At 27.8% G+C, this 25,264-nt stretch overlaps 1 long non-coding RNA gene and 1 other non-coding gene across 2 annotated transcripts in view; both read left to right on the plus strand.

Annotated features, from left to right (window-relative positions):
- Positions 1–25,264, plus strand: part of LOC107453023 (uncharacterized) — a 227,671-nt gene that overhangs the window by 20,028 nt on the left and 182,379 nt on the right. The window lies entirely within an intron of this gene.
- On the plus strand, positions 11,692–11,764 carry TRNAR-CCG (transfer RNA arginine (anticodon CCG)). The gene has a single exon. It is a non-coding gene; the product is annotated as a tRNA-Arg (tRNA).

Here is a 25,264-nt window from a genome sequence, read left to right on the forward strand (position 1 = left end):
TTCTATAAAGAAACATATTAAGTTGGTCAAATTCCACTTCAAAATTTTGATATGTCATGAAAAATACGTGTATAAGGCATAGGATATTCTGTGTACCATGTATTTTAAAAACTCCCGTTTTGAAGAAAAAAAATTTAATTAATGTTTCGTTTTACTTTATGACTTTTCTAGTTCTAACACTTACCGATGGATTCCATTTCGGTAACTTTTAAAATTATCTTGTTACAGCATTTAACAAAAACTAGATAACCTAATCATGAAAAAATTCTATGCAAAACTCGAAATATAAAGATATCCAGTTACAAGATATGAATAACTGCAATATTATACGACAATTTCTACAGCAAAAATATTTGTTTTAATTCTTTAAATGCTTTTATTTATATTTTTACTCAAAAGTTACAAATAATCAGACTAAGTGAAATAGAAATACACCATTAAGAATTCTGCAGGAGAAAATCAAATTATATTTTTGAAGGTAAGATAACTTGGCCCACATTAATGACAGTTTTCATAAATATTCTATACTAAACTCGAAATCAAAAGTATTGTGTGTTATCTAGTAAGGGCTCCATATCCCATATCTGGCAAATGGATAACTGAAATATTATGCGACAATTTCTGAGAAAAAAAAACATATTTGTTTAGTTACTTTAAAGGCCATTTATAGCTTGAAAGTTATAAATACTCATTCAAAGCGAAGTAAAAATATACCATTAAGAATTCTGCACAAGAAAATCAAATGTTTTTATTGAAGGTAAGATAACTTTGCCCACATTAATGACAGTTTTCATCGAGAAACGCATTAAGTTGTCCTAATTCCATTTTAAAAACTTGATATTTCGTGAAAAGTGCGTCTATAAGACAAAGGACATGTGATATTAAAAGATGAAATAGTGTTCGTCTGATGTTTGACCTTGCAGATTCAAAATTGTCCATTTAATATTCTTTAAACGGAGGTACTGAACTTTCATGAACTGATTGCAAAGAGGCTCTTTTTGGGAAAAATTGATTATAAATGTGAAAAATCGCATCGAAATTATTCTCACTTTTTTTTAATTTTTGCCGTAACCGTTAAAAAATTTGCGGCATTTCCTGCGATAAGTTGAAAGTGTTTTATGAAATACCAAGTTCTTTTAAACGGTTGTAATTCTTTTTATTCATCCTTCACAAATGGAATAGAGGAAACTCGAGAAGAAAAATTATTATAACTGTTGTTATAAGAGCTGTTTTGGTATAATTAAAAGATTCAATAGCATTTGCTCTAAAAATACAATTGAGTACAAATAAGTATGTTGCGCTGTTAATCTAAGTCAGCCAGCATTTAACAAAATTTTCAAGCGCTTGTTACTAATACGGTTATTTATACTTACAGGCTGTTATAATAATTTAAATTTTTTTTCCTTCATATTTTAGAAACGTTACTAGTGAGGACATTTCTACGAAAAAAATCTCCATGACTAAAACTAAGTAAATATATAAATATATAATATGCCATAAACGAATGTCGCCAGCTAAAGTATTAATTCACTTAACCTCGTTCAATATTAAAAATAAAGAATATTAAAGTATAAATAAAATTGTGAATACATGCCAAAAAAGTTTTTTTTTCTTTTAAATTTTAAATACAACTATGTTTTTGAAATTTAACTGAAAGTAAGAAGGACCTTCTTACTTTTTAATATAAAATTTAGTATCAAAGGCTTAAAAAATCAATTAATTAATACTATATCAACTAGTAAATAATTAAGTGATAGGAAAAATAATGTACAATTCTGGATAAAACAAAAGTAATATATTGTATGTTTCTTTAGACATTTTATTATTACTATTTAAGAAACTAAATCAACTTAATGTAATAAAAATGTGTTTTTAAGGGGTAACTCAGTTAAGGTTAAGATAAATCAAGTTCAACTTTAAACTTAGTAAACAGTAATTGCTTTAAATAATATTATGCGAGTAGCAAATAATTACAAGGAAGTAAAAAATTACTTGAAGCCACATAACTTTCTGGGAAACGAATATAAATAACATTATCTTATATAATAATAGAATCCATCAGCAACCGATTAATCCACCCTCATGAATTAACTGATCTTTTCATAAACCATTTTGCCTTCAGCTGCATTGCTGCAATTTCTTAGCTCTCCTACATTGACATGCTCTTTGCGGCTCCTTATTGATTAATCTCACACAGTGTATTAAAAAATAGCATTGCTCATTTAAAAAACAAATCGGAGTGAATAACAGTCAGGCAAACAGCTCAATTCAGGAAATATCCTTATAGCTTAGTCTTACTTGTTTGACTATTGCACAAATATATTATTATAATATTTTCAAGGGATCATATCATATAGAAGAAAAATCTCAGTTAAGGAAAAAGAACATTTACATAAAATAGTGTAATATATTTATAAGCTTAGGTTATTTAGAAATAGCTGAGAGACAGTTGCAGTTCTAGAAATCTATGTAAAAGATACTTTGTATGTATACAGTTATTTAAACAGACTTCTGTTCAAATAAATGTATATAAATCCTGTTATTTATGCCATGAACATGAATATCTAATGAATAGTTAAAATCGATTTCAAACTCATTCATATCTCTGAGAATTGAGAAGCAGTGGTGATTTAAGTAAACAGTTTAGCTTTGAATGTATATTTAATGATGATTATCGACACTAAGGCATTTGTAGGGCCCATTACAGCTAGAAATAATAATACTCAATTCAAATTCAAATTTACTGCCTCTCTTAGTTTCGTCGACTTATCATAGAAATAAAGGAACTTCAAAATTGAACTTCCTCGTCAAGTTTTGTTTCTTTAAAATAAATATTTAATTTATACTTATGGCGTTTAAAATGAATAGTTTTTAATATGTCCCGTTCTTAAATTCGATTTGGGAAAAAGCAAAATGGTTTGATTTCTGTGGCTGATTTTGTACTTCGAAAATAGCTTTCATGATAAATTCTTTTAAGTAAGGTGATTCGTTTAATGTAAGATTATTAAATACGTGGAATAGATTTAAAATCCAGGCTTCACCACAGTTTCAGAGACTAGAAAGAGGAATAAAAAATGGAATAAAAATAGGAATAAAAGAAAAGAATTGAAAAATCTATTTTTCTTTATTCAGTGTATCGAAATTACAAAAATACGTCATTTATTTTAAGAAATCTTCTTAAAAATTTGCGTTTTGCAAAACAAACTTTAAAAAATAAAATAAAAAAAAAACAATAATAACTAAAACAATCGTAATAGGCAAGAAACATTTGCCTTAAATACTTTGGCATTAATTGCTTCCATAAATGCTTATTTTTGAAATCATATTTATATTATATTGGCAAGCGAAACAGTCATTCAAACAAAAAAAAATCAGTATTTACAAAAATATTCTTTTAGTGAATAGAACCATCTTAACAATGCACAGTGGGCCAGCATCCAAGATTTCGTGGCCAAAATTAGTATTTCGATAAAATTTGTTTCAAAATTTGGGGGTTTTAATGAGCAGGTAAATTGAATCCATAGTTGAAATTTTGAAATACACTAAAAATACCCCAAAAAACAAAATGGCGGCTGAAATATGGCGAGCAAAAATAAAAAAAATAATATAGTACGTTTAAATAATTAAATATAGCAATGGAAATATAATAATTTTCGTAATTTTATATTCAAAATGAAAAACAAATTATATTTCCGAAGTAATATTACAAAATAACGCAAATTAATTACAAAATAACGCGAAAACACGAAGAAAAAAAATAATGTTTGTTTTTCGGTATATTTAGTCCACCTTTGCAATACGGGCAAAATGGGGCAGGTTTTTTCGAAAGAAGAAACATTAAAGAAGACAAAAAAAAAAGTTTAGCTAATTACCTCGTGGACCTTTTTGGAACTAAGTTTCGAAAATCATTCAAACATTGTAAAATGTCAAATGATAAGATAAAAACTATAAGTTTGTCAAGAGTATTAACTAATCCAACAAATTGAAAAATTGTACTGTAATATCAGACTAATTACTCTGATAAAAATATAACAGTAAGGTAAAATTCCTACATATATTTCTGAAATAAAAATGAAAAAGTTACATTTTAAAAATTTTTTTATTACATATTTTTCATTACATTGTACTCTCGTCGGTCCAAAAAGTAAATTATAATGTTTGGAATGATTATGAATACTTAATTTGTGCTACATTAAAACTGCCAACACACATTTTAGCTGAAAATTTAATTTTGATCTTCTGGCCCACAGTGCAATGGTCTTATTGTCGCCTTTTATTTTAAAGAATCTTCTCAAAAATTTCAGTTCGCAAAAGAAATAAAATAATAATAAAAAAGAACAACGAAAAAAATAACAACGACAAATTATTAACTAAAGCTATCGTAAAAGGCAAGAAATCATTATTATGGAGTTAATCGATTAGAATCCGTGACTATTTTTGAAAATATATTTATATGTTGTCAAGCGAAACAGTTATTTCAAACAATCAGGAACTACAAAAATAATGCTTAAGTGAATAGAATCATTCTAACAATGGTCTAATTGTAGCATTTTTATGATCTTCCTGTTACGTAACTTAAAACATAAACAGAGAGATTGAAATCGTATGATATGGCCTTGGAAATAAGAGAGAATCACGGTCAATAGCAAGGTACTCGTTTACAGGGTTACCACATTTGTCGAAAGTATGCTCAAAATTACGCCAACTTTTTAAGCTAGAAAAAAAAAAGGGTGCCTTCAGCTCATCAACAAACTTAAATAGCAGAGAGAAGAAAAAATGTTTTGTGTTTTTTAATGAATTCTGTTTTAGTGTCGTTTCTTCATTTCTAATTCCGTTTTTATTTTAATATTTTCAAAGCTCAAAAGTAGTATAAGATGTAGAAATTTTTTCCTTGAACCTTATTTTGTCCTGTCCCAAGAAAAATACTATTTGTGACAAAAACTTTATTCAGAAACCAGACCTTTATTTTAGGACTTATTAAACAATAAACATTTTAATATCCAGTATAGAGTTGCGTTTGAATTGTATGAAATTAGATTCTTTCACGCCTGAATTATACGTCATTGAAATTTAAAACCGAAATTTGAAGTATTAAAAGATATTAAACAACGACGTGTGCTTTAAATTTTTTAAACTATACTCTATTTTCTTTATTTCTAGTGCCGTTTTTATTTTAATATTTTCAAAGCACAACAGTAGTATTAGATGTAGACATTTTTTCCTTAAACCTTATTTTGTCCTGTCCCAAGAAAAAGACTATTAGTGATAAAAACTTTATTCAGAAACCAAACCAGACCTTTATTAACCTCTATTAACCAGACTTATTAAACAATAAAAATTTTAATATCCAGTATAGAGTTGTGTTTGAATTTTTTGAAATTCGATTCTTTCATGCCTGAATGATACGTCATTGAAATTTAAAAGCGAAATTCGAAGTATTAAAAGATATTAAACAACGACGTGTGCTTTAAATATTTTAAAATTAAACTCTATTTTCTTGAAAAGGATATTTTAAGTAATCACGAAATTTCTAGAAAATATAACTATCAATAAATAAATAACGTCCTATTTTGCTTTATATTACAGCATTATTCTCTAAATCGAGTAAACTTATATTCAAAAGTATAAAACTTTTTTTGGTCGCCCGAAATCAGAAAATCAAACTAAATCATTAGAATTTTTTTTTTTATTGTTTCAGGAAAATTTCAGAAGTTCAGCAATTTCTTTTAAGAATGTAAAATTCTATTTCGAAATCACTATAAGTGGTGGCTTATTTAAAATTTTTTAAGCCCTAAGCTAATCTTTTTAAACAGCATTTTTTCACCTTTAAATTGGGAAGTTTATTTTTGTCCTATAATAAATAAAATATATTTAATGCTAAAACCATTGATATATATCAATGGTTTTTGCATTAAATATATTTTTATTGCTGTAAACTCATGAAAATGTTTATTTTTAATATATGTCTTAAAATGGTTTTACTTTTAGCTTGCTTTTAATGGTTTCAATGGTTTAATGGTTATTCGTCAAGATAAGAGCAATTGGTCTAACTCACGAGCATCCAAGTTCATTTGTGGTATTTAAACAAATTCTTTGTGCTTATAAACATAGTAATTTCTAAATAAAATTAAGGAATCAAATACCTGACTAAATTATATTTGATTAAGTTTTAGCATTATCGGACATTTTATTGCTCATAGTCGCGTTTAAAACCAAATATTTAAATTGATCAACTCTGTGGTCCTGTGAGAATTTGAATTCAGTCGAAAATTTCTGTTTCAGACGTCTAACTCAAGGCTACAATTTGAACTGAACATTCTCAAATATAATTAAAATTGTATAACTTCACGATTCTGGCATTTCTGAGGCCAATGGGAAATAGACCCACCATTAAAAAAATGTTCTTATTTTATTACGTTCTATATTAAAATAGAGAGAGGAGTAATGTTATTTGATTTCAGCGCGTTTTGATTGGGCTACTTTTAAAAGTCCCCGCTACTGAAAATCGATTTTTGGCTACTTGATACTTTTTGGGCTACTCGTTATTTTTCTAACCCCACAAATCAAAAAAAATGAGCTACTTTTTTTTCTTGCAGAAATATTGTTTTTTTTTTTTTTTTAATTTTTTCCCTTCTAATTATAAAATGATTCTGAAAAGTCTGCAGTTTCCTTACCTTTTTGTTTAAAAAGGACATATTTTTTTTGGTTGAATTGTTTTGTTGATTTGTTCTGCTGTTCGGAGTCAATAATATTTCCATATCTATGTTTCAAATCGAAGACTCGTGAAGATCAATGCGGAAAAATGCACGGGGAGTACGATGGAAAAAAAATATATTTAACTCCAACCATTATTAATCGTTAATTTTCTGGAAAAATAAATCACGTGACTCGCTTTGAAATTTAGAAAAAATAAATTTGACCTGCTGAACAAAAATATTTGTTACGAATGACATTGAATTTCCAAAAAAATATCGTACTTTTTTTTAAATGCTTTTCAGAGAATTCATTTTACTTTTTGCTTTGAAAAATCACCATGTATTCAAAGTTACACGAAAAGTTGGAAAATTTATTTATCTCTCCAGAGCTTAGATTTGCTCTTCGTAAACGATGAAATTAATTTTTTTTTATAAAAAAAGGAAGCTATTATATGTCTTACAATGGTTCTACAATTATTATTTTTCACTTAATTTTGCCAAATATGCAATAAATAAATGAAATTAGTTTGACTAAATTATATATATNCATTTTTTGGGTTTGCTACTGCTATTGTTCTACTCCGTAACTTCGTATTGCCATCAAATTACAAAAAAACTTTATTACAGTGTTGTTGCTTTCTTCGGCCATTAAGGCAGAAGAGGTACAATTGCTCTTTGTTTTCAGTATTTATGGCCAAGAATTCGACTTCTGCCACACCCATACGTCACACCCATTTCATAGGGTGGATCCATTCAAACATTCAACCACTGACCTGAACCAGAGAACGATCAATCTTAAATTCAGTACCTCCAGAGGTATAATTTGTTAAAGGAACATGGAGGACTTTGTGACAAATTCCCGACAAATTTTAAATGCATCAGTTATCATTTACTACACTATGTCGTCGGTCGGCTGGATTCGAACTACCAAGTCATAAGGTAAAAGTGCGAAATGAAATCATATTAATGCATACTTCGGGACTTTTATCAAGTCACTTTGATATATCTTAAGTTTTAACGGTAAGCCCTAGGATTTATCAAACTTTCGTTTATATATATATATATACAATATATATTAAAAACGAAAAAAAAAAAAGTATGAAATTTTATTTAAAAAACCGGAAAAAAAGAAAAAAGATGTAATCTTTTCTTCAGCCCACACGATTATATCCGCAATATATATATTGTATATACAACGTTTTTTGGGGGTGGGCTGCAAAATGTTCGAATCCCTACGAGGGAAAGTTGATCCAAATTCTGCTCCCGGGTTGCATCAACCACAGTGCTAACGCAAAATACTCTCAGTGGTGGACGGATCATGGGTTGTAGTCCCTTTGCCATCAGGCTAAACTTGGAAGATTTTCGTGGTTTTTCTCTCCATGTAACGCAAATTCGGGTTAGTTTCATCAAAAAGTCCTCCACAAACACGATTACCTCCCTATCTTGATCCTGGAGTTCACTTGTTTTCTGGATTGGGTTCAAAATTACAAGGCTTCGGAGTTGAACATTGGTAGTCGTAAGCTCAAATCTTGGATCGGCTGCTTGATTGGCTCAAATCTTGGAGCGGTTCTTTTTTAAGGTAAGGCTGGGTGAAAATCTGCAATTTCGGCGAAATTTCAATTTTTTTATTGATTAAATTTGAAATTCTGTTAATTAGCTTTCTATATCTCTTTGAATTTTTTATTCTCCGGCCTTTAGAATCGAAGTTACAGTCGTTTCTTCGCATGCTGACGTACGAAATTGCACATAGCAATCACATACTTTAAATGCCTTTTCAGAAAAACGTTGAACTTGAAAAAACATCGTCTCTCTAACGCAAATTACAAAGAGAAAGCTTATCACAGAATCCTCTGATACTTTGTATGTAGATATTATTTAATGATAGCTATATTTTAAATTAAAAGCTAAGAACTGATAGGGAATTTATTACTTTAATCGTACTGTAATTAAGAAAAGAGTGTTAAAAATTTTTCTTTAAAAATTCTTTGATACAAAAAAATATTTTGATATTTATGCATTACAATTATTGTTAGCGTGCCATAAAAAAATTTTAGTTTTTATGCTCAAATTCCATAATTTGTTAAAGTTTACATTAGATTTAAAATTTTACTGTCTTAAAGAGCTGTCATTTACCTTAAAAGCTGTGCAGTAGGTAGTTGAACTGTGTGAATTCGATTCCAATCCCGAATTCGAAATTTACTCAGAGCTTATTTTCGACTTGTATTCCATTAAATAATGCATTGAATTTTTTTTTCGAAACATCAAATCCGAGAAAAATTTTAAAATTAATGCTTAGTAAATATTGATTTCAATTTATAAATGCACTATTATAGTTAAAAGTATTTTGTTTCAAATTACATTTCATATTATAACATAACAATTAAAGAAACAAAATTTACAAAATATATTTGTTCAATATACCGAAATTGTAAAAAAAAAAGCATCATAAAAAATACTAGATATCAATATCTCACACATAAACTCGCGAATTTATAAACATTTTATTACAAAAAAAATTTTTTAGAGTATTCTGGAAGTGTCACAAATGCATAGAATTTATTTGTATATTTTTTCATTAAATCCTTGCAAAATTTTAATATTAATACTTATTAAACATTAATTTCAATTCATAAATTCTTGATTATAGTTAAAAGTATTTTATTTGAAATAGCATTCCTTATTATAACACAGCAGTTGAAGAAATAAACATTTCAAAATATGTTTGCCCAAAATATTGAAATTGTACAAAACGATCTTAAAAAATACTAGATATCAATATCTTACCCGCTAACTTTAATCCTTGAACAAATTTATTAACATCTTATTTCAAAAAGATTTTTTTAGAGTATTCTGAAACTAGTAAAATGTTGCAAATGATAAGTAGAATTTATTTGTATATTTTTTCATTAAATTCTCAGAAAATTTTAATTTTATATTTAGTATATATCAATTTTAATTTATATATACACAATTATAGTTAGAAGTATTTTATTTAAAATTACTTTTCATACTATAACATAACAGTTAAAGAAATAAAATTGACAAAATATGTTTGTACAAAATGTTAAAATTGTACAAAACCATCATATAAAAAATACTAGATATCAATATCTTACTCGCTAACTCGCAAATTTATAAACATCTTATTACGAAACGATTTTTTAGAGTATTTTGGAACTAGTTAAGTGTCACAAATGATGCATGAACTTTGTTTGTTTATTTTTAATTAACTTTTCAAAAGAGTTAATTAAATTTGGTTTCAGAAGTAATGAACTTTCTCAATCGTTCAATCAAACATCCACTCAGAAATGTCCAATTCGAATAAATTAAATTTGGGATAAGTTATAACTTAAATAATTGTCACGATGTTCATTTAAGCAATAATTTTCTTACATACTAATTATAAATTATTGTCTAAATAATCTTTATAATATCAAAACCTTCGCTTCTTTTTTTGATCAATAGGTTCTTATTTTCATCCGACCAGAGTCTGGCTCGAGAGAGAAAATTTTTGCACTGATGCAAAATTTTCTTTGATTGGCTTCTTTAAACGAATATTGCACTTAGCAGCATTGTTAAATTGTTTCATATTTTCCACATTTTCACTTTCTTTTTCGAAAAAAGGAGATATTTTTAGTTTGAGAATTGAAAAATATTTTATGTATGTATTATTCTGGTTGGGTAATTTTATAACAAAAACAGAATACAATCAGCTATGCCATTCAAAACAAACATGCTAAAGCACGTATAAAGATGCTATATAAATAAAATAATCAAAATATTGCTGACACAAAATTATAATTTTGCGTTTGCATTAGTACCATTGAAATTTATGTTTAAAACGGGTAATAATTAAAATGAAGAGAAATTGTTTGCAATCAGAGTCTTGTTTTGATTTTCGAAAAAAATAAATTTTATTAAAAATAAAATTTGTGAGATTTTAATTTTATGAAAATTTTATGAAACGCGTAGTTTATGCAATGAAGAATCTCGCTTTTAATTGTATTGATCAAATTATAAAGCATTAAAAATAAATATTTTTACTGAAATATAATCAGCTACTTCTTGAAACAACCATTATAATAAAAACAACGAAAATTAAAAAAAAAAATGTGTAGCTACAGTTTAAATTTAAATTACGGAATAAATTAAATATCACTGAGAGATTGGAAAAGTTTGAAAGGGTGTATGCAGGTGGTTCAAAATTATTGAGCATATTAACAAATTTGAACGTTGTCACGAAAACAGAGAAATATAGAAGTTATTCAGTGTTCAAAATTTTGTAGTGTAATATTTTGCTGTGTTTAAGTTGTCTGTCAAAGAAACAATACTGAGTACAAAGTATTAAATAAGCTAAAAATCTTTTCCACCAACCTGATTTTGAAGAATGCATCGGTTAATTAATTCCTTGTGCAACTCAATAATAATTTAAAGCTTGAATAATAATAAAAAAGGATTTATTTTCAACTCAAAACAATTAATCAGAATTTTTCATTTGTAGTATACACTTGTGAATTGATTTTTAAATAACGCACACACCACAATGCCACAATAATAAAAAATAAAAAGCCGATAAATAAATTATTAGTTTTATTAAATTAAATATTTAGTTTCGATTAAATATTTAGTTTTATTTAAAACTTTTAAATTTAACAGCATAGCAAACTAAAACATTAAAAAACAAAGAGTAAAAAAAATGGTTTTTACTATCAGAAAAGAATACATAACGTAGATTTTGGTACTTTAATCTGTAATTTAATTTTTTTCTTTTTAAATGATGTGAATTGTTTCTTACTAAATAATCATAAACTCCACTTTATTACACAAATGGTGGCTGTTTTTACCTCACTATAAGCCTTAAATTAATTCTGTCATGTTTATTATTTCATGTATGCTTGCTTCTTTAGACTTGCTTTTTTAGACTTCTATTGCGTTGATCATTTTATGTATGCTCCGATAGATGCAGATTGCTTAACCATGTATGTCCACTTGGAGTGCTCCTGTGGCCCAATGGATAAGGCGTTGGTCTCCGGAACCAAAGATTGTGGGTTCAAGTCCCACCAGGAGCGGTTGAAAAGTTCCTTTTGTGTACCAAGGAAAGAAAAAAATGAGGCCACGATTGTTCAGTTATGAGCTACACTTTGTATGCAACATATCGATACGCAATATAATTTATAAGTGAATTCGTTTTATAGATCTTGGTACTTTAGTCAGTATTTAAATATGTTTAATAGAATAAAATATTTCTTACAAAATCATGATATACTCCACATGATTATAAAAATAGTGGCTGTTTCTCCCCACTATGTACAACAGATTATTCCTATTGTGCTGATTATTTTACGGATGCTCCTATAGCCACTAATGTAGATGGTTTAAAAATATGCTATCGAAGTTCAGTTCCTTTTAAAGAAAGTATTATTTAATGTCAAAATTACTTATCATCTTAAAATTAAGAACAAAAAAAATATTAAAACCATATTTTCATTTACTATTAACATCTTACTGTCTAGCATATTTACCTCAAATGTTTTCTCACATTAATCCTCTAATTTAGATAATCTTATTTGCCATTTAATTTGTTTAAACAATATAAATATTTTTTACAAAAGTAGCACAAGCTTCGTTTGAATATTGAAAATTTTATTGTTATACTCCTTTTTAAACAATATGTCTTACATAAATTTCTTTGTTCATTTCATACTTGTCCCTTTTGACAATATTTTAGTAGGGCTAAAAAACATGGATAGTTGCAATGGTGCCCCTGAACCCCAGTGGATAAGGAGTTGGTTATTAGATGGTTAGACAAAGATAATGAGTTCAAATTCCACCTGGGGCAACTGTATTTAGTTGTTTGTGTACAAAAAATAAATAACGCAAATGTTTTCTCACATTAACCCTCTAATTTAGATAATCTTATTTGCCATTTAATTTGTTTAAACAGTATAAATATTTTTTACAAAAGTAGCACAAGCTTCGTCTTAATATTGAAAATGTTATTGTCATCTCCCTTTTAAACAATATATCTTACATAAATTTCATCATTCATTTCATACTTGTCCCTTTTGACAATATTTTAGTTGGGCTAAGAAACATGGATAGTTGCAATGGTGCCCCTGAACCCCAGTGGATAAGGAGTTGGTTATTAGATGGTTAGACAAAGATTATGAGTTCAAATTCCACCTGGGGCAACTGTATTGAGTTGTTTGTGTACAAAAAATAAATAACGCAAAGATTGTTTTGATAGGATTTACACTTTATTTCTAACTCAGAAGCGTAATATACTTAACTAAGTACGCTAGAAAAAAATACGCAGCATAAACCTTTGTTAACTAATTTTTAAGCCAATGACAATCATGTTTGGTGTTCACTAAATTGATTCAGTTTTGTTTTTTAAAATATGCAACTAAAATTCAGTTTTTTAAAATAAAGATTTTAATGTTAGAATAACTGGTCTTCCTAAAAATAAAAAATAAATTTAAAATTTCCTAAAATTTTTTTGCATACGTGCTCCTGTGGCCCAACGAGTAAGGCGTTGGGCTCCGGAGCCAAGGATTGTGGGTTCAAGTCCTACCAGGGGCGACGGTGAAGGTTCTTTTAAGCACACATAAAAAAAAATCATGTAATTAGGTTCTAAACTTTATTTATAACGTTTTAATTCATTTTGTATGTATGCAATGACAAAAACTTTTCCTTTCTTATTCATTTTGTAAAAAGACTATGTTCATTACAATTATAATAATTGTAATGAACGATACTGATGCAGTTTTTTTTTCGAATTTTATATCTGAGATTTATTTCAACTAAAAAACTTTAACGTCAATTTGAAAAAAAATTGTTTTATTTTATATAAGGAAAACAAAACAGAGGAATAATATATTTATCGCTTTAAATTATCTACTTATAACAATATTATTATTATTTTATAGTACTTTATTTTATATTATTTACTTATTACTTTAATATATTATTTACTTATTACTTTAATATATTTATTATTTACTTCTTCTGTAAATCGATAGTGCAAAATGTATACAGCAGTTGCTTTTACATCCAAATGAACATTGCAACGAAATGAACATTCCCGAAATTAATTTTAGTTTTAATTATATATTAAATAACTTTAGTACTTATTTATGCTAAAACAAAAATTGATTTGTGAATGCAATTTTGTAAAAAGACTATGTTCATTGCAATTATAATAATTGTAATGAACGATACTGATGTAGTTTTTTTTTTTCGAATTATATAACTGAGATTTATTTCAACGAAAAAACTTTAACGTCAATATAAAAAACGATTGTTTTATTTGATATAAAGAAAACAAAACAGAGAAATAATATATTTATCGCTTTAAATTATTTACGTATAACAATATTATTATTATTTTATATCACTTTATTTTATATTACTTATTTATTACTTTAATATATTTATTATTTACTTCGTCAGTAAATCGATAGTGTAAAATGTATACAACAGCAGCTTTTATATCCAATTGAACATTACAACGAAATGAACATTCCCGAAATTAATTTTAGTTCTAATTATAGATTTAATAACTTTATTACTAATTTATGCTAAAACAAAAATTAATTTGTGAATGCAATTTAAAAAATAACTTTGTTGTGTAGGGTGTGAGAAGATTGATAATGTATACGGTAAGTACTGATTATTATTATTTGTTGATAACACGGGATTGTTTACTTATTTATATTTTTAATTAGAATTGCTAAAGGATCTCGTTCTAACGTGTAATCATATTCATAGAATTTTTGTTAATTTAAGTTTCAATTTTTTATCTCTCTCCCCACCCTAATATTTCATATATATTTATTTTACAACTAGCAACCATAGACTATCTTTATCCGTTATTTTATTATTTTCATGCATGGCAGAGTTTATAAGTATTCTTCCTTGCTCATGCGCAACGAGATGTTTCAACTTAGTTTAGAAACTTGGTGAAAATCCATTTATTATTAAAGTGAAAGATATAACTGGTAAAACGAAAGTGACATCATTGACCTTGAAGAGAATAACTTTATGTAATAGGTTTGTTTCGACTGGCAATCTTGCATAATTGTTATTCAATCTCTTACTTATTATACGATCTTCAGAGGTTTTCTTTATTTAACCCACATCAGACAAGGTTTGAGGTCATATGACAGATTGATATACCTATTAGAAGCCAGTTTTTGTTCCTAGATTGTTTAATAGATAATTTATTCATGAATAGAAAGGAATACAGAGAGGATAATTATACAGAGTGTTTATAGCAACACTCTTAGAATACACTTGGATATTGTCAGAGTTTAAATTTAAAAGCTAATTTATTGAATAAATATGTATTAAAAATATTTTAAGGGGATCCCAGATGCAATTTTTGTTTTTCAATGCATGTTTTGTTTTTGTTTTTTAATGTAAATCTTGTAATTATTTGAGAAAATAAAATATAAAAAAATTCTAACTTCCATAAGATATTAACTAAAATTTTAAAATTCAAAAAATTAAATTTTTAAAATTATTTAATAAAATAACCTAATTTTTTTTTTGCTTTATCACTTAAAATAAATGTCAAGGATTACAATAGTTTTTAAAATTTATGTACACATCATAGTTGATTAGTTTATTTTTCTCAAATTTATAAGAAGAAATTCAATTGAAATGTTTGTATTGTCAATTGAAATGTCAATATTTTTTACCAAAATATAATACAGTCAAGTTTTAAAGATGAATATGTCTTGAAATTTACACCGAAATAATGTTGTTCTAATTTAGACACTAATAAAAGCGTAATAAAGAATTAAAAATAACAACTATCTATTAAAATTTAAAGCGCCCTCGTATTTCCTGTAAATAACGCTGGTTTCTCAGAAACTGTTTTATTTATTTTTATTTAATTTTTTTCAGTACTATGTTTCATATTAGGGATTTATCTTCTTTATTAGAACACTTTTATTTTTCAAGTTTTGTTTTGTGTTTGAATTAAGTTCTTCTTAGAACATAATAAAGATTCATTGCAACATTATTAGAATTAGAAAGGAAAAATTGAATTTTATCAAGGTTGAAAGAATTATTTAAAAAAGTTTTTTTAATGACTTTTAAGCTTTGAGGAACTTAACTATACTTTAGTTCATATAATTAATTTTTATTAATTAATTATACCTTTTCACTTACAATTATTTTTATTCCATTCTTACGGAATCAAAATAAACACGTTTTAAAAGATAATGTTGCATCTCGTAAAAAATCGCATTTGTATAAATTTGATTCGTTATTATAATTTTTATAAACTTAATCATAGGTTTCTAGTAATCATTGGTTTACCGCCTATTTTGTTGGTCAAATTTTTTTCAACGCCAGCTTAAAAAAGTTTTTTATGTTAACAAGCGTTTATTAAACTAGTTAAAATGAATACTTTCTTTATTTTCGATTTATTACACTTTAAAACAACAAAACAACAAAAACAGCAAACACACAAAAATCATACCCTTGATTTATTGAAAATTCCTTCTTGCCAATGATTTTATATAATTAATACGATTTTGAGAAAAAGATTTATAAAAGCAGCCTTTTTTTTTAAAAAAAGCATTTTTTATAAAAGCAAATAAAAATAAATAAATAAATAAAAACAGATTTAAAAAAAAATATTTACTGCAAACTTCTAAAGTAGAACTTAAAATAACTTTTAAACAATTTATTTCAAAAATTACAAACTATTGTAACATGATGAATTAAATAAACAACTATTTTTTATTTAAAAAAATTCACAAAAGAATAATTTCAATTTGAAAGGGGGAAAAAACTCCCCCCTTACTCCTTAGTGCAAAAAATATTTTGTGTCGAAACTAGCAAACTGTTACTTTTACTAAGAAATTGGTTAGTAATCGTTTTCTCAATAAATTGCTGAATTGAAATCACTTCTTTAATAACAGCATGTACTTTATATTTAAAATTTTACATCTATTTATTGAAATCCTCTAGAAAGACCCAACGCCCATTAGAAGTCTTCATCCCCAACTGAGGAGGGGTGTCATGTTGGGAACCCCAGGTGTTCCCGGTACCTTTTTGTTCCGAATAAAGACTATGTTCTATGCATGGACATGTGGTTATAGATCGCTTTAAAACTTAAAAAATAGAAATTATCATAAAAAAATGTATTCAAAATTTGCTCATCATTTAAACTTGAATGACCAGCATGCAAAACAGCTTTTTAAACAAACCACTCGGCCGGGATAGCCTGGTTGGTAGGGCACTGGGCCCATGTCCAAGTGGTCGTGGGTTTGATCCCTGCCAGCCGCAGACTTCCCGTGTAGTAAATGGTGACTGATGCACGTTAAATCTGTCGAGTCTTAAAGTCCTCCATGTTTCCATAACAAATTAATATCTCTGGGGATACTGAATTGGAGATTGATCATGCTCTGATTCAGGTCAAAATTACGATCTGTGGATGAATGAATTTGTCCACCCTATAAATGGGTGTGACGTATGGGTGTGGCAGAAGTCGAATTCTTGGCCATAGATGGCGCCACTGGAAAACAAGAACAAATGCACCCCCTCTGCCTTAATGGCATACGTCAACAGCAACAACAACAAACAAACCACTCGAAATAAAATTAAATATAGTAACAAACAACAGTAAAAAAATTTTCCAAATAGAGATTTGTTTAAACAGATATATCTCATAAAAATTAAAAAAAAAAAGTATTTAAATAAGCAAAAAAAAAAAAAATAATAATAAATACTTGATAACGATGATATAAACTCACCATTTTTCGAAAAGTGAAGTTCGCGATTTTGTAAACTTCACGAATGCATTTAAATCAATGTTTATAAAGTCATAGAATCGCGTTACGATTTAAGTACAATTGGAAATTAAAAAAATCATACTCTAATTCGAAGGGATTGATTTAAGATTGAGTTATTATTGAATGATCAAGAGGGCAGAATTTTAAAGTTCATAGTTGATTAAGTTTAATTAAACAAAGTTAATCATTATTAGATTTATTAATTAAAATAAAAATCACGTTTTTTTCAATCAACTTTAGAATTTATCTATACATTTTTTTAATTTGTAATATTTTAGGTACGTTAAAGTCTACGAACATTTGGTTTCTATTGAAAGTAGTTTTTTACTTTTAAGAAAACATCTTATTAACAACAGTTTAACAACATCTTATTGCTTATACGTGCTAAACATTTGAGCTGTAACATTTTTATGCTGCCCTGTTTACTCGTTTAGTTCCTTAATCTTCCGCTACTTTGCTTCTTCTGAATGGTTGACATTTATCAGAATTTCTTAGAATCATAAATCTAAAACATTTATAGATTCTAAACACGTAAGTCGGAACGATGATAAGTTTGTTTTCGATTTTTCGCCTACTCTAATTTAAAAAAGAAGCATTTGTTTTTATTTTATTTCTTTATAAGTAAATCAATAGCTTAGAATTGTCTCTTACTAGTGATTGTTCAAGATCTTTAAGATCATACTATTCGATAACAACAAATATTACATTCAGTGTGTGAAATAGTAATGGATAGAAGGAACTTCAGGCAATGAATTCTTTTGTTATTTTTTTTCACTCCGTGACTTTTATATTGAATTTACCCTTTAAAGTTTTTGATAGAAGATTTGATACAGAATGATTCAAAGTTTCCTTTTTTTTTAATTGTATACGTTATAAAATAAATTCTATCATCATCAATTAGAAGATAGTGAGGTACTTCAACTTTTTTTTTCTCTACAACCTTAATTTTTTCTATACGTAATATTTGTTTTCAATCGTAGTTTATAAAAAAAAATAGTGAGTCGTATCAGTTAGTATTTTTCTAGACATGTCACTAAAGTTTGCTTTGTATGGTTTGTTTTCTTAAGTGTTTTTATTATGTCTATTGAGTCAATATTATTATCTACTGTTTGTGAATAGTATTTCAAATAGTTCATAAAAAGAAATGTTTCGCATCAGCTTAACTTGGCAGTGTGTAATAATTCGTGACGTTTGTATTGAATTTACCCTTTACTGTTCATGATAAAAAATGTAATATGAAATGTTCAAAGTTTTCTTTTTTTTTTATGATATACGTTATAAAATAAATTCTATCATCATAAATTAGAAGATCACTATCTTCTAATTTATGAGAAACAGATATGACAATATCTGTTTCTAAGTTATGAGAAACAAATATGACAATATGTGACACGGAAAATTCATCTTAAATGTTTTTCTGCGTGTCTCAATTTTTTCTATACTTTATAATCTTTTTAACAGTAATTTATATTAAAATAGTGAGCTGTGTCGTATCATTTAAAAGATATATTTTTTAAAATATATTTCTAATGTTAGCTTGCATTCTATGGCTTGCGTTTTTAAGTATATTCATTAGGTTTGTTGAGTCTATATTATTATCTACAGGCTATGAATGGTGTGTAAAATTGATCGAAAAAAAGAAATGTTTCGCGTCCGCTTAACTTGACAGTGTGTAATAAATCGTGATATTTATATTGAATTAACCCTTTGCAGTTTTTGACGGCAGATTTGATACAATTTGTTCAAAGGTTTTTTTTTCCAATTATGTTTATTATACATTAAATTCTAACTTCATAAATAAGAAGATAGAGCAGCAAATGTGGCAATATGTGTCGTGAAAAACTTAAACTTAAATTTTATTTTCACCATAGCCCTAATTTTTTATGTTTTTATAATTCTTTTAATAGTAATTTATAAAGAATTAATGAATTATTTGTCTTAAAGTTCAGAAAACATATTTTTCTGAAAATTCTTGTAAATATTTTGAATGTTTATTTAGTATGGCTTGGCTTTAAGTGTATAAAGTCGATTGAGTTTATATTATTATCACTACAGGTTGAGGATAACATTAAAAGTAGTTCATAATAATATTTCTTTTCAACTTGGCAATGTGTAATATCCTTTAAAATGTAAATAGGTCGTTTACAGGTGTCGTCTATTAATTAAAATATGCTGTTCTCATTTGTTGAAATTAAAATAATTTTCATAATCTTAGTCAGACAACTGTAACAAACTAGTAAAAATGACTGATGAGTTATCAGAAACTAATATTCAAGTAAGACTTTAACTGGTTTTAAAAAAAATTATTTTTAATTTTTATTCCAGGAGGAATAAACATTAGACATAAATGATCAGATATAATATTAGACATGAACATTACACATAAGAGTAAAATTAGACAAAATTTTTAGACCCGTGGCATCAAACGACCGAGAAAGCAATTTACAAGAGTCTGAAATCGAAAAAAAAAAAAAAAAAGGTAAATGCAAAGAAATATAAGAGCAGCAGATCGACGATATCTGGTAAAGAATTTATGAAGGATCTTTATATCCATCAACTGGTTGAAAATGGTTGAAATTTTTAACGAATGTAAAAAAAATGGTCTTACAGAAAAAAAACCCTGCTTTTAAGGTTAACGCTGCTTTTTCGAAGGCTCTGCCCTCACATTAAATAACATTTTTAGCGAATAAGATACTATTTTTATAACTGTTGTGATTTTGTGAAAGTTATAACAAGGACTGTTAGGTTAAGTTTTGCCTATCTGTAATCAACGTCCGTAATGCGAATTATAAAACGATGTAAAATGTCAACATGATGAATAGCCGCAGTTTCCTGACAATAAAAGCATTCTTATCCAATTTTTTAATACTTAATTGTTATTCCAAGGCTCAACATTTGCAAAAATTAAGAATTATTAATTGATAAAATGATTTTCATCTCCGTGGAAAAAGTTTAATATTTTTTCCACCCTGTTTAATACAAAAAGTTTACAAAGTTTATACAATACAAAGTTTAATACAAAAAAAAGTTTAATATTTTTCTTAATCAAACTATTTTTTTTTTTTATAACCGACGTTAAACAGTCAACCCAACTATGAGTTTAAGACTATGAATGTTCAACTCCGTAGACTTGTTATTTTGCACTCTACTCAGAAGACAAGGGAACTCTTGGATCGAGCATTGGGGCAAACTAGCTTACGTGGAGGACTTTTAGATGAAACTAATCCACATTTGCGTTACATGGAGAGGATAACCACGAAAGCCTCCATGGCAAGAACATTCCTACCCATGCCGTCTACCACTGAGGATATATAACGTCAGCACTCTGCTTCGTATGAGCCGAGAGCAAAATTCATATCAACAAGCAACCGCTGAGGTTTGAACACGGGACAGCTCATTGGGAGGCGAACGCTCTATTCCCTGACACATCAAGGCTCTAGCAAACCTATTTTATAGCAATCCTTGAACAATCGATCAAATTTTGAGTGTACGACTAAAAATTTTTAACTCGAAAGTCTTGCAATTTTGAACCCAATCCAGAACACAAAGGAAGTCTTGAATCAAGTATTTGGAGAAATGTGACTTCATAGAGGATTTTTTGATGGAACCTCTATTTAATCCTCATTATCAACCAGCCGCTGCTAGGATTCGAACCTGGGGCACCTCATTAGGAGGCGAACGCTCTTTCAACTCTGAGACGCAGCGGCTCCAGTAAAGTTATTTTATTTTATAACCGTCGTTGAACAGCCGACCCAATTTTGGAGTTATGACTACTAATCTTCAACTTCGTAGCCTTTTAATTTTGAATAAGTGAACTCCTGGATCAAGTATTGGGAGAAATTTGACTTCGTGGAGGATTTTTTAATGGAATTAATCCTCATCTGCGTTACATGGAGAGTTCTCTGATCCGTCTACCATTGAGGATATTTTACGTCAGCACTGTGGTCGATACGGGCCGGGTGCGGAACCCGGGTCACCTCATTGGAAGGCCAACGCTCTATGTCCTGCTCCATTTCGTCTCTAGTATAACCCATTTTATATTATTTTATAACCGTCGTTGAATATCCGTCCCAATTTTATGGGTTTACGACTACTAATGTTCAACTCCGTAGTCTTGCAATTTTGAACCCAATCCAGAAAACAAGTGAACTCCTGTATCAAGTATAGGGTGAAAATCGTCTTTGTGGAGGACTTTTTGATGAAATTAACCCGAATTTGCGTTACACGGAGAGGAAAACCACGAAAACCATCAAAGTTTAGCCTGATGGCAAGGGTACTTTAACCCATGATCCGTCTACCACTCAGGATATTTCACGTCAGCACTGTGGTCAGTTCAAGCCGGATGCGGAATTCGTATCGACTGGGTTTCGAACCCGGTTCGCCTCATTGAAAGGCGAAAGCTCTATCCGCTGAGCTGTCGCAACTCTAGTAAAGCTATTTGTCAGATTTAAAGCCCAGTTAATTCTATACGGCAATATAGTTTTTATCCTTAGTGGCGGAAAGAGAGGGAGTGAAGGGGGCAACGGACCCATGGATCCTAAGGGGAATTCAGTTCAATTTTATTATGAAATTAAATTTTTAATAGATAAATATTTGACTCGAGCAAAATAATTTCGTAAAGAATAAACTATGATTTTAAAACAAATTCAACTCATTAATGCGCAACAACTGATCTGTATAGAAAAAAAAATCCTAAGTGGAAAAAGTGGTAGTGCATTTTTGTTTATACCATGTGGGCATTTCTTTATGTTAGCTACCATTTTAGCGTTAAAAATCTATCTTTCAGGAACATGTTATGGAACAAAAAATCGGATATACCGTAATTTTTGCAGTAATAATTAACGTAAAACCGCTGAATCACTCTTATTAAACAAATATCCCTGCAAAAGATACGATTTATAATTTTGCAGTAAAAATGGATTTTACGGTAAAATGGATTTTACGGTAAAATGGATTTTACGGTAAAATGGATTTAACGATAAAATTAATTCTACGAATGATACACCCTAAGTGCCGGCGTTTTATACCATACAATTTGAACCCGAATTTTTTACAGTGTAGACTGAACCATCTTGTTTCTAAAAAATATATTCTAAAAATGAAGCACTGATGCCGTCACTTCTTTTTTTTAAAAAAAATAAATAAACTTTCCTTTTAAAATATCGTTAGACACAAATGGTTAACAATAAATTAGAAACAAATTTAAATACGATTACAATTATCACTAAAAAATACTCTGAAGGACTCTTTTTTACCATAAAAAATTTCTGAATTCATTACATAAAAATGAGTTTAAAATATAAATTTCGTGAGTTTAAAATATAAATATAAAATTAAAATATAAATTTAAAATATATATTTGTTATTATAAGCACTTTGCATTTCAGTTTTTTTTGTTGCTCTTTTTTGAAAAAAAAATTAAATTGACTTTTTTTTTCCGATTTGCTTCCTCCAGTGATTACACTGCTTTTTTTCATAAACTGTCGCCCCAAGTATCAACACACCCTTACAGTCACATAATATAATTTAAAATTATTGATTTTATTTATTAAAATAAAATTCAAAATTACGACACCTAAACTGGCTTTTTTTATTTTACCTTGTAAAAAATTTTCGAAAAATTTCTTATAAAATAATATTTCAATATAATTATCTAATTCGTTTTGTAGGTAAATCTATAAAAATACAAAAACTCAATTTCTATGGGTATTATTCTGTTACATTAAAAGTTAATTAGGATTATTTTAAATGTTAATTTTGTTATTTAAATGTTTTGTTATTGCTTTGTTATTGTAATGAGATCTCTTTTTTTTTATCAGCCATCTATCATTATATGGTAGAAGTAATTCATTTTTTTTTTGTTTTTTTTTGTTACGTCATATGCCTCTTTAAATTTCGACTGTTATGCATATTTATAGAAATGCAAATTCAGAACTAAGTTGCCAATTTCGAATATAGCCTTGAACTTTATTATTTTCTATCACAATATTTACTACGTAATCCTATATCTCAATCAACGTGAGCTGTGCTTTTGACAGAAATTTAAACAGGAAAGGGGAAAAAAACTGGAGAAAATTCTTGATTTAAATTTTTTACTCGTTGCTTCCCGTTACTTATTTATTACTTATTTCAATATAAATTATTTATTACTTATTTCAATATAAATAATATTATTGTACTTGTGTGTTAGTGAAAGTTCCTTCTCGTTACTCTTATATTACTTATTTCATTATTAATAATGTCATGGTACTTGAATGTTAGTAGGAGTATACGCCAAATTTTATTCCACCAAAAATTAGAATAAAAATTTCTATATTTATTTTTTTATAGTGCGTTAAAAAGAATGAAAAGTCAATATTGACGTTTCCTTCTTTTATATGGGTTATCCAGAAATCAAAGCAAGAGATCAGTTTTTGACATTTTTTGATTTCAGTATATAATAATGCATTAATAATGATGTATAGTCCAAAAAATGTCCAAAGTACTAGACAATACATATTTGCAACAAACCTGACATGGTAATGAAGAATAGATTGAAGAACTCAGGAGCAATATAGTTAAAGTCGTTAATTATATCTAACTTTTCCTTAGCATTGTTTTAAACTAGGTACTTCACAAAGTTTCCGGAATTACCTCTAGCAAACAACTCAATGTTTTTACCTATTTTTTTACCTACATAGAAATCACGGTGGTTTTCTCCAAAAACCCTATCTTGTCAGATTAGAAAATGTGGCTTATCATTATATTGACCAAAGTCCTTCCACTAAATTTTTAAATTATAAGAACTGGCTTTATGTTAAGTTCACTTATAGAAAGGGTCAGTAGAAATACGAGTAGGATTTACTAGAATGTTTTGTTAATTTGAAACTATAATTTACTTTTTGCATCGAGAATAATTTAGATAATATTCTATACTGATAAAACTGACCTATAATATGCATTATTTTTGCCTGTTTTGCATCACTTATGATTATATTGTATTCGCTTAGTAATAATCAGATCACTTAGTCTGGTTAACAAAAATTATTATTTACTTTTTTTTTATAAATATTAATTAAGTAGAATTCAAATATTACTCCTAAAATATCAATAATTGTTCAAATTTTATCTTTTCACAGAAGGATTGAGATTAGAACAGTGTTCGAATCCCTGTAATGGCTGGTCCATACAAATCCCGCACCTGGGTCCCAACGGCTACAGTGATGTAGTAAAATATCCTCAGTGGTAGACGGATCATGGGTTAGAGTCCCCTTGCAGTCAGGCTAACCGTGGAATATTTTCGTGGTTTTCCTCTCCATATAATGCGGGTTAGTTCCATCGAAAAATTCTTCCAAAATTTAATCCAGGAGTCATCTGGATTGGGTTCAAAATTACATGGCTACGGAGTTGAAGGTTAGAAGTCGTAAACCCAAAATTGGGTCGTTTGTTCAAGGACGGTTATGAAATAAAATAAGACAAACGAATTTTTTTCATCTTTTTATCATTAATATTCTTAAATTAGATTTTATGTCCTTATTTCTTTAAAAATTTCGAAGCCTTGGAGTTTTGTCTAATTTAGTACTGAATTTGTTTTTGGTGTATATACTTAAACTGAAAACGAGTAAGATGAGCTGAATAATAGTTTTCTTTAAGATGAAAAAATAAAAAGAACTGGTATGAACGTTCAAAATGGTTATTAAGGAAATATATTTCTTTATTAGCAAATTTAGTTAATTTAGTTTGATTTGATAAGCCCGATGTGAAATACGAATGCATTTTTTT

Source organism: Parasteatoda tepidariorum, chromosome X1, assembly GCF_043381705.1.
Source record: "Parasteatoda tepidariorum isolate YZ-2023 chromosome X1, CAS_Ptep_4.0, whole genome shotgun sequence".
Lineage (NCBI taxonomy): Eukaryota > Metazoa > Arthropoda > Arachnida > Araneae > Theridiidae > Parasteatoda > Parasteatoda tepidariorum.